This window comes from Petaurus breviceps, unplaced genomic scaffold (assembly GCF_028583685.1).
Source record: "Petaurus breviceps papuanus isolate PSGF00001 unplaced genomic scaffold, PetGlider_PUasm1.0 90491, whole genome shotgun sequence".
NCBI classification, from domain to species: domain Eukaryota; kingdom Metazoa; phylum Chordata; class Mammalia; order Diprotodontia; family Petauridae; genus Petaurus; species Petaurus breviceps.
In genome coordinates, this window is record NW_027187263.1 from 85,862 (window position 1) to 95,589 (window position 9,728).

Sequence of the window (9,728 nt, forward strand, 5' to 3'; positions counted from 1 at the left end):
TTTATTGAACTAAAAAAGGCAATTATTTTATCTACCTGTGGAGTGGTTTAGAGAATATTAAATATAAGGGGCGGCCAGGTGGCTCAGCGAGTAAGAGCACCGGTTCCAGTGTTGGGATGACCTGGAGATCGAATCCCGTGCTCAGATACTCAGCACCACACCCAGAAATAACTGGCCATGTAACCTTGAGCAAGTTACTTAACCCCAATTGCTTAAAAAAAATTTAGAGGAGGAGAATATTAAATATAAAAGAAAAATAGTAGGATGATAGCTTGTCTCATGGTCATTTCTATCAGAACTCCTTCAAAAAAGATGGACAAGATGATGATGATTTACATTATATAATGTCCAAAGGCTTGCAACAACTCTTACATGTGTTCATTTATTTGATCTTTCAAAAATCTGGCGTAGTGGCTACTATGAGTATGATTACTGTCTTTTTAAATAGATGAGGAAACTAAAGTGGAGAGCGGTTAAGAGACACGGCCACACTGATACACCTGCATAAGTATCAGAAATTGGACTCAAACCCAGGTCTCTCCCGAGAGAGTATAGATAGATACTAGGAGTAAGTCTTAGGAGCTTTAAAAGCCACGTCATTGCACAAGTAGCATCACCAGGATTAATGTTAAATACAAGCCAGGAGAGTTATCTTGAACATAGTCATCCTTAGAGTAAAAGAAAGGTCAATATACTCCTCAAAGCCATGGCTTTCGGTGGATACTTTGCCACCTCCATAAATGAACTAACTAACATCCTTGATCTGCTAAGACCAGCAAGGGATGACTCCACATTTTTCAGAAAAAGTAATCAAAGTTATCTATAATCATAAGAAAAAAACGCTCTAAATCACTACTGATTAGAGAAAGGTAAATTAAAATAATTCTGAGCTACCACTCCACACCTATCAGATTGGCTAATATGATAGAAAAGTAAAATGATACATGTGGGAGGGGATATGAGAGAATGAAAAGATGAATACCCTATCGCATACTGATTCAACCATTCTGGTTTCAACTCTCCCCAAAGGGATATAAAACTATGCATACCCTTTGACCCAGCAATACCACTACTAGGTTTGTATCCAAAAGAGATAAAAATTAAAATATGTACAAGAATATTTATAGGATGTCTTCTAGTGGTGGTAAAAAATTGGAAATTGAGGGGATGTTCATCAATTGGGGAATGTCTGAACTAAGTGTTGTATGTGATAGTGATGGAATACTATTATGCTATAAGAAATGAGCAGAATGCTCTCAGAAAAACCTGGAAAGACTTAGATGAACTGAATGCAAAGTGAAATGAGAAGAACCAGGAGAATATTGTACACAATCACAGCAACATTGTATGATGATCTGCGAATAACTTAGCTATCCTCAGCAATGCAATGATCCAAGGCAATTCTGAAGAACTTATGATGAAAAATGCTATTTATCTCTAAAGAAAGAACTGGTGGAGCCTGGATGCAGATTGAAGATTTTTTTTCTTCTTCTTTTATGTTTTTTTTTTATAGTATGACTTACATGGAAATGTGTTTTGCAATACTACACATGTATAACATGTCGAATTGCTTCCTTTCTCAATGATGGTGGGAGGGGAAAAAGGGAGAGAATTTGTAACTCAAAATTTGAAAAAAGGATGTTAAAAATGATTTTATATGTAATTGGGAAAAATAAAACATTAAATTAAAAAAAATTTTTAAATGAACAGAGCAATTGTAGATAGAACATCTTTCATGATAGTCTTGCTTATTTTGAAAGTCTTCAGATAAATCTGGATGGTAACTGTAGAGGCAACTTTTGAGATGTCACCTTTTTCAGGAGAACTGATTCTGAGTGTTGAATATAAATTAAAGGAGCTTGAGGTTCCTTGAGAGAAAAGAAACCTAGATATTTTTTCAATTATCTGACTTTTGTTTTTTGTATTATTTTTTTATTAATTAATTTATTTACTTTTAGTTTACAACATTCAGTTCCACAATCCCTTGAATTTCAAATTTTTTCCCCATCCTTCTCCTCCCCCTGCCTCCCCATGGTGGCATGCAATCAAATATGGGATCTACAAATACCTTCACATTAAACATTAGTCAGGTTTTAAAGAAGGATTGTAGGGGTGGCTAGGTGGTGCAGTGAATAGAGCACCAGCCCTGGAGTTAGGAGGATCTGAGTTCAAATCCAGCCTCAGACACTTAACACAAAAAACTAGCCGTGTGACCTTGGGCAAGTCACTTAACCCCAATTGCCCTACCTTCCCTTCTCCAAAAAGCAAAAAAAAAAAATATAACTGATGGAATAAACAATGGGAAAGAGAAAACAAAACAAAACAGGAAAAAAAGCAAGCAGTTTGCTTCAATCTTCATTCCAACTCTGTAGTTCTTTCTCTGGATGTGGACATTTCTTTCCATCATGATCTTTTGGAGTGGTTTTATAGCCTTACATTGCTGAGAGAAGCCCAGTCTATCAAAGCTAGTTGTCACACATATGTTGTGTCTGTAATTGTGTACAAATTTCTCCTGGTTCTGCTCTTCTCACTCAAGATCAGTGTATATAAGTCTCTCTGTTACTATGAATTCTTTCTGCTCCTCTTTTCTTATAGCACAATAGTATTCCATTACATTCATATAACACAACTTGTTCAGCCATTCCCCAATTGATTTCCAATTCTTTGCCACAACAAAAATAGCTGCTATAAATAGTTTTGTACATACGGGTCCTCCTCCCACTTCTCTGATCTCTTTGGGGTATAACCCTAGAAGTGGTATTGCTGGGTCAAAGAGCATGCACTTATTTATAGCTCTTTGGGCATAGTTCCAGATTGCTCTCCAGAATGGTTGAGACAGTTCACAACTCCACCAACAATCATTAGTGTTCCAATTTTTCCACATCCTCTTCCTTTTCATCCTCTCATCCATCTCCTCTTCCAGAAAATTTATCATTTTCCTGTTTTGTCATCTTAGCCAATCTGGCTAGTGAGATGTGGTACATCAGAGTTGTTTTGATTTGCATTTCTCTAATCAATAGTGATTTAGAGCATTTTTTTCATATGCTTTTAGATATCTTTAATTTCTTCCTCTGAAAACTGCCTGTTCATATCCTTTGACCATTTATCAATTGGGGAATGACTTGTATTCTTATAGATTTGATTCAATTCTCTGTATATTTTAGAAATGAAGCCTTTATCAGAGACACTGGTTGTAAAAATTCTTTCCCAATTTTCTATTTCCTGCGTAATCTTGGTTATATTGGTTTTATTTGTACAGAAACTTTTCAACTTAAGGTAATCAAAAGTATTCATTTTGCATTTTATAATGCTCTCTAACTCTTGTTTGAGCACAAAATCTTCCCTTCTCCATAAATCTGACAGGCAAACTATTCCTTGCTCTCCCAGATTGCTTACAGTATCGGCCTTTATACCAAGATTGTGCATGCATTTAGACTTGATTTTGATATATGGTGTTATATATTGATCTATGCCCAGTTTCTGCCATACTATATTCCAGTTTTCTCAGCAGTTTTTGTCAAATAGTGAGTTCTTATCCACAAAACTGGGGTATTTGGGTTTATCAAATAGTAGATTACTGTAGTCATTGATAGCTGAGTCTTGTGTACCCAATCTATTCCATTGATCCACTACTCTATCCTCAGCCAGTACCAAGTAGTTTCGATGACTGCTGCTTTATAATACAGATTAAAATCTGGTATGGCTAGGCCACCTTCCCTAGCATTTCTTTTCATTAATTCCCTTGATATTCTGAATCTTTTGTTCTTCCAAATGAACTTTTTACTATTTTTTCTAGCTCTATAAAATAAAATTTTGGTAGATTGATATGTCACTACATATGTAATTTAATTTAGGTAAAATTGTCATTTTTATTATATTAGCTTGACCCAGCCATGAGCAACTGATGTTTTTCCAATTGGTTAGATATGACTTTATTTGTGTGAAAAGTGTTTTGTAATTGTGTTCATGTAGGTCCTGGGTTTGTTTTGGCAGGTAGATTCCCAAATATTTTATAATGTCTACAGTAACTTTAAATGGGATTTCTCTTTCTATCTTTTGCTGTTTTTATTTTGTTAGAAGTAAATAGGAATGCTGAGGATTTATGAGTTTATTGTATATCCTGCAAAATTTTTTACTTGATTCTCTAGGATTCTCTAAGTATATCATCATATCATCTGCAAAGTGTGATAACTTAGTCTCTTCTTTGACTAATTTGATTCTTTCAATTTCTTTTTCTTCTCTTATTGCTACTGCTAACATTTCTAGTACCAAATTGAATAAGAGGGATGATAGTGGACATCATTGTTTCACCCCTGATCTTATTGGAAATGCTTCTATCTTATCCCCATTACATATAATACTTGCTGATGGTTTTAGATAGATAATACTTATTATTTTAAGGAAGACTCCATTTATTCTTATACTTTCAAGTTTTGTTAATAGGAATGGGTGTTGTATTTAGTCAAAAGTATTTTCTGCATCTATTGAAATAATCATATGGTTTCTGCTAGTTTTGTTGTTGATATGATCAATTACACTTATAGTTTTCCTAATATTGAACCATCCTTGCATTCCTGGAATAAATCCTACCTGATCAAAGTGTATTATTCTTTTGATGAGTTGCTGTAGTCTTTTTACTAATATTTTACTTAAAATTTTTGCATCTATATTCATGAGGGAAATTGGTCTATAATTTTCTTTCTCCATTTTGTCTCTTCCTGATTTAAATGTCAGTACAATATTTGTGTCATAAAAAGAATTTGGTAGGACTCCTCCAATTTTACCAAGTGGTTTGTAAAGTATTGGAATCAATTGTTCTTTAAATGTTTGATAGAATTTGCTAGTAAATTCATCTGGCCCTGGAGATTTTTTTCTAGGGAGTTCATTGGTGGCTTGTTCAATTTCTTTTTCTGAGATGGGGTTTTTCAAGTAATTTACTTCCTTTTCAGTTAATCTAGGCAATTTATATCTTTGTAAATATTCATCCACTTCACTAAGATTGTTAAATTTATGTGCATACAATTGGGCAAAATAATTCCTAATTATTGTTTTAATTTCCTCTTCACTGGAGGCAGATTCACCCTTTTCATTTTTGATACTTGTAATTAGGTTTTCTTCTTTCTTTTTTTTTTATCATATTGACTAAAGGTCTATCAATTTTATTGTTTTTTTTTCATAAAACCAAATCTTAGTTTTATTTATTAATTCAATAGTTTCCTTAATTTCAATTTTGTTAATCTCTCCTTTGGTTTTCATTATTTCTAATTTAGTATTTATAGATTGTTTTATTGGCCAGTTTCCTCCAGGATTTTCCTTTAGGTTATCCTGAGTAATCAGTATCATAATTTCAGTTAAACTATTTGCTTGAGGGTAATAAGGCAAAGTGACAGCTTAGGTAAGTTTCCTGACTTCGTATTCCTAAAACTAAATTGTACAGTTCTATTCTTTGAAATTATAGTATCTGGCAATCTGATCTTGCAAATATTTGACACAAATGTGAACACTACAGCAGATGTTTGATATAAAACAATATTTAGCATATAGTAGTCACAATAAATATTTGTTGAATTGAACTTCATTAATTAAACTAGAAGCAACTTAAGCCAATTCAAACAGTCTAGCATAATTAAGATGTTATTCTCTTGAAATGGTTTATAGAATAAATATGGATTTTAAACCAAGATTCCTTGGATATTTCCCCTGGAAAATGAAGTATACTTTTGGTAGGTCATGACTGGTAGTTATAACTGGCATTTATGTAATATTTTATAGACATTATCCTATTTGAACTTTATAATAATCACTGTAAGGAAGGTATGAGAAGTTTCATAATCCCCATTTTACAGATGAGAGAACCAAATTTCTCAGCGTTGTAATGCTTTGCTCAGGGTCGCACATCTAGTTAGTCTGAGGTAAGATTTAAATCCAGGCCTTTCTGACTCAATATTTTATCCACTATATCATATTGTGTCTTTAGGTAGTTTCTTATTTGCTACATTTACTTTTAATAGATTTTAGCATATGAGAATCAGTGCGAAGTATCCCAGAGTTTGGCAGCTATATGGTTGATATCACACTTGCTTTTGCGTTGTATCCTTTGCGTAATAAATAGCTTGATTTCATGGTTTCATGCAAGCAATTCTTGGATGTAGCACCTGATGTTTCACATTAGATACAATGTTTTGCCATTTTGACGAGTCTTGTATGGTACTGACAATTTACTCTGGAGTATAGTGTGCTGGCTATGGAGGAAAGAGAAAGAAAGTTTGGTGGAGTGGTCCAGAGAGCCTTATTCCTTTCATCATAGAAAAGATTACTCTGTTTCTGTCACACAGCTTTCTAGGAGGGTCAACTGGTATTCAGACACCTGGTTGATAGCCAAACCATGGTTGATACTTTCAGGAGGTTGCTGGGAAGCCTGGGGTAGTAAATGGTATATTTATATATGTCCATTGCAGTCTCTGGATAGGCTTTTATCTTTCCTATTGATCAGATGTTTCTGGAGGTATAGCTAAATGCAAGTGTTGGGACAAAGCAAGGGTCAAAGTTGTAGCAGGGACTATGAAAATGTTCATTGACTTCTCTTCCTTTTCTCTATCCATTGCATATGTTGATCTCCTAGGTCTACTTCTTTCACTCTATATTAGCTTATATAAATCTTCCCATGCTCCTCTGAATTCATTATATTTGCCTTTTTTTTAAACTAGACACTAATATTCCTTTATTCTTATATTCCATCAGAGTCTATGAGCCACCATATTGTTTACAGTTCTTTTTTACCACAAAAAAATTGTTGTTATGAATATTTTAGTATATATAGCAACTTTCAGTTTTTGATCTCCTTGGCGTATTTTACTCAGTCATAGGAACCCTTCATCAAAGAGGATCAAGAGTTTAATGAGGTGCTTGTGTAATTCCAAGTTGTTTTCTTGAATGCTTTGATCAATTCCTGATTCTAATGTGTCTCATGACTAAATGAATTAATGTATCTATTTTCCTAGCCTTTTTAATATTTAGTTTTTCTAGTTTTAGGGTGGGTTTTTTTTTTGCCAGTTTTCAGGGTATGAGTTTCTTTATTCCATTTTTACTTTGCACATATGAATGCTGGATCAGTCATCAAAGGAGATGGGTTTGAATCTTAGCTTTACCACATCCTACTTATGAGACCTTTGGCAAATCATCTAACTTTTTTGGGTTTTAATTGTAAAGTGAAGGAGTTGGACTATGATCTCTAAGGTCCCTTGAAAGTCTAATTTTAAGATCTTATATTACCAGTCAACTGAAATAGCCATGAAATACATAGCATAGTGCAAGAAGACCTGTGTTCTATTCAGCTATAGTAGGCAAACAAATGTGGCCTAGTTTAATTAACCAGAATTGCCTATATAATTTAGATCAAAACACTGTGAAGTTTTTATGTTAAAAATTCTTATTGAATAAGTCTTACCACTTCATTACACTTTGCTTGGAGCAGACTTGATCTGTAATAGCTACACAAATCAATAGCACCTGAAAGAAGGAGTGAGAGCTAAACAAATTTTGGCAATGGTCAGCGTTGTTTTAATTTTTCAGGGATTGTGTTTGATTCATTTTGTTTTACTAAGCTTGTTATTAGAAGCTCCTTCAAAGTGAGGACTGTTTTTGCCTTTTATTTATGTTCCCAGAGTAACTGATTGAATACAGAATGAATGTGAAGCGGTGGTTCAGCCTTCATAAAAATCACACTCAGAGTAGGAAAGAATTTCAAAAGCTATCTAGTCTAACTTTATGTAGAGAACTTTCCTCTAAAACTCAACTGATGAACACTCAAGTGTTCATCAGGTCTTTACCTTCTGAAGGCAGAACATTGCACTTTCATGTAACTACTATCATTAGGAAGTTTCCCCTGACATTTAGACGTCAAGTTTAAATCTGCCATTTTGCACACCATTGCCCTCCCCTTCTTTCTGCACAACTGCCCTTACTTCAGCCCTCTAGGGCCAAGTGAACAAGTCTAATCTCTTTGCCATTTGACAGCACTTGAAATATTATAGATATAAATCATGTCCCCATTACATTTTATCCAGAGGAAACATTTTTTTCAACCAATTCTCCTATGGCATATTGGTGATTCACTATTCAAGTAAGCCCTCTACTGTATATTGTCCAGTTTATCCATGTTCTTCCTAAAATGTAGCACTCAGAACCAAATAAAATACACTAAATATAGTCAGACTGGGGAAAAGTAAAGTGAGATTAAAGGTACTAAGCCTTTCATTAAAAACTAAGATTAATTATTGATTAATTATTATCTTAAAGATGATTTAAAGGTTGAAAAGTAAGGACTACTAGAAACATTTTAAAGCATGGCTTTCTTTTGGAGAAGACTTTCTCAGCTAGGTAGCAACTATTGATGATCATTGAAGAAAAAGAAGCCAGCATTCAGAGAACTGAGTCCGGGCAGGCATAGGAATAATCTAAATCTAGGACAGTGGAGCACCGGGGGGGGGGGGGGGGGGGGGGGGGGGGGTGGAGCCAAGATGGTGGAGTAGAAGCACGACCTTCCCGCAGCTCCGGCTTCCAGCCTCCCCAATCCATGTAAAAAGGGGACTCTAAACAAACTTTGGAGCTGCAGAACCCACAAAATGACACAGAGAAGCTAACCTCCCACTGAGGACAGCCTGGCAGGCTGGCAGGAAATGGCCAGCGCAGCGTTCTGGGAGCGGAGCTCAGCCTCAGGCTGAGGCTTTAGCTCCAGGGTGGGCCTGACCAGCTGCTGGCCAGAGGGACTCCAGATCAGCAGCAGCTGTGGCCATTTCCAGATTTATCAACACACAGACACAAAGGACAAAGTGAGAGGTCAGTACAGTCTTGACTTTGGGACCAGTAAGTGGGACTGCGTGGCTTTTACCCCCAAGGCGAGAAGCCGCTGAGACACTGGCACAGCCAGCCAGCACCACATGGCGGCTTCAGCTCCTGGCCTGCAGAGTGTAGGGGGACCAAACACCAGTCTGAGGGGTAATCATTCTTGCTTTAACCTGCTTGGATCTGGATTGCAGTCTAGGGTGGAGGTTCTGGGGTGTGTGTCCAGCTTGCCAGAGTGTGTGGAGACCTCAGAGAGGGCACCCATCTAATACCTCCGGAAGCTGAGAAAACCCCAGCGTTTGGGATGAAAGCTCCCCTGTCTGGTGGCAGAGTCCTACTGTGGCAAAAAGCCCAAAAGTCAAGTAATTGAGTGGCAAAATGAGCAGGCAAAGGAAACAAAGCAGACAGAAGATTGCAACAATACACTCTTATTTTAGGGATAAAAAGGAGCAAAGCATGGAACAGGAGGAAAACAGTGAAGTCAGAACTCCTGCATCAAAAGCTTCAAAAGAAAATACAAGCTAGTTACAGGCCATAGAGGACCTTAAGAAAGATTTTGAAAACCAAATAAGAGAAGTGGAGGAAAAATTGGGAAGAGAAATGAGAACAATGCAAGAAAATTATGAAATGAGAGTCAACAGCCTGACTGAGGACAATAATACCTTAAAAAACAGACTGACTCAAATGGCAAAGGAGGTCCAAAAAGGCAATGAGGAGAAGAATGCCTTAAAAAGCTGAATTTGCCTGATGGAAAAAGAATCTCAAAAACTCAATGAGGAGAATCATTGCTTCAGAATTAGATTGGAGCAAATGGAAGCTAATGACTTTATGAGAAATCAAGATGCTGTTAAACAGATCCAAACAAATGAAAGAATAGAAGGCAA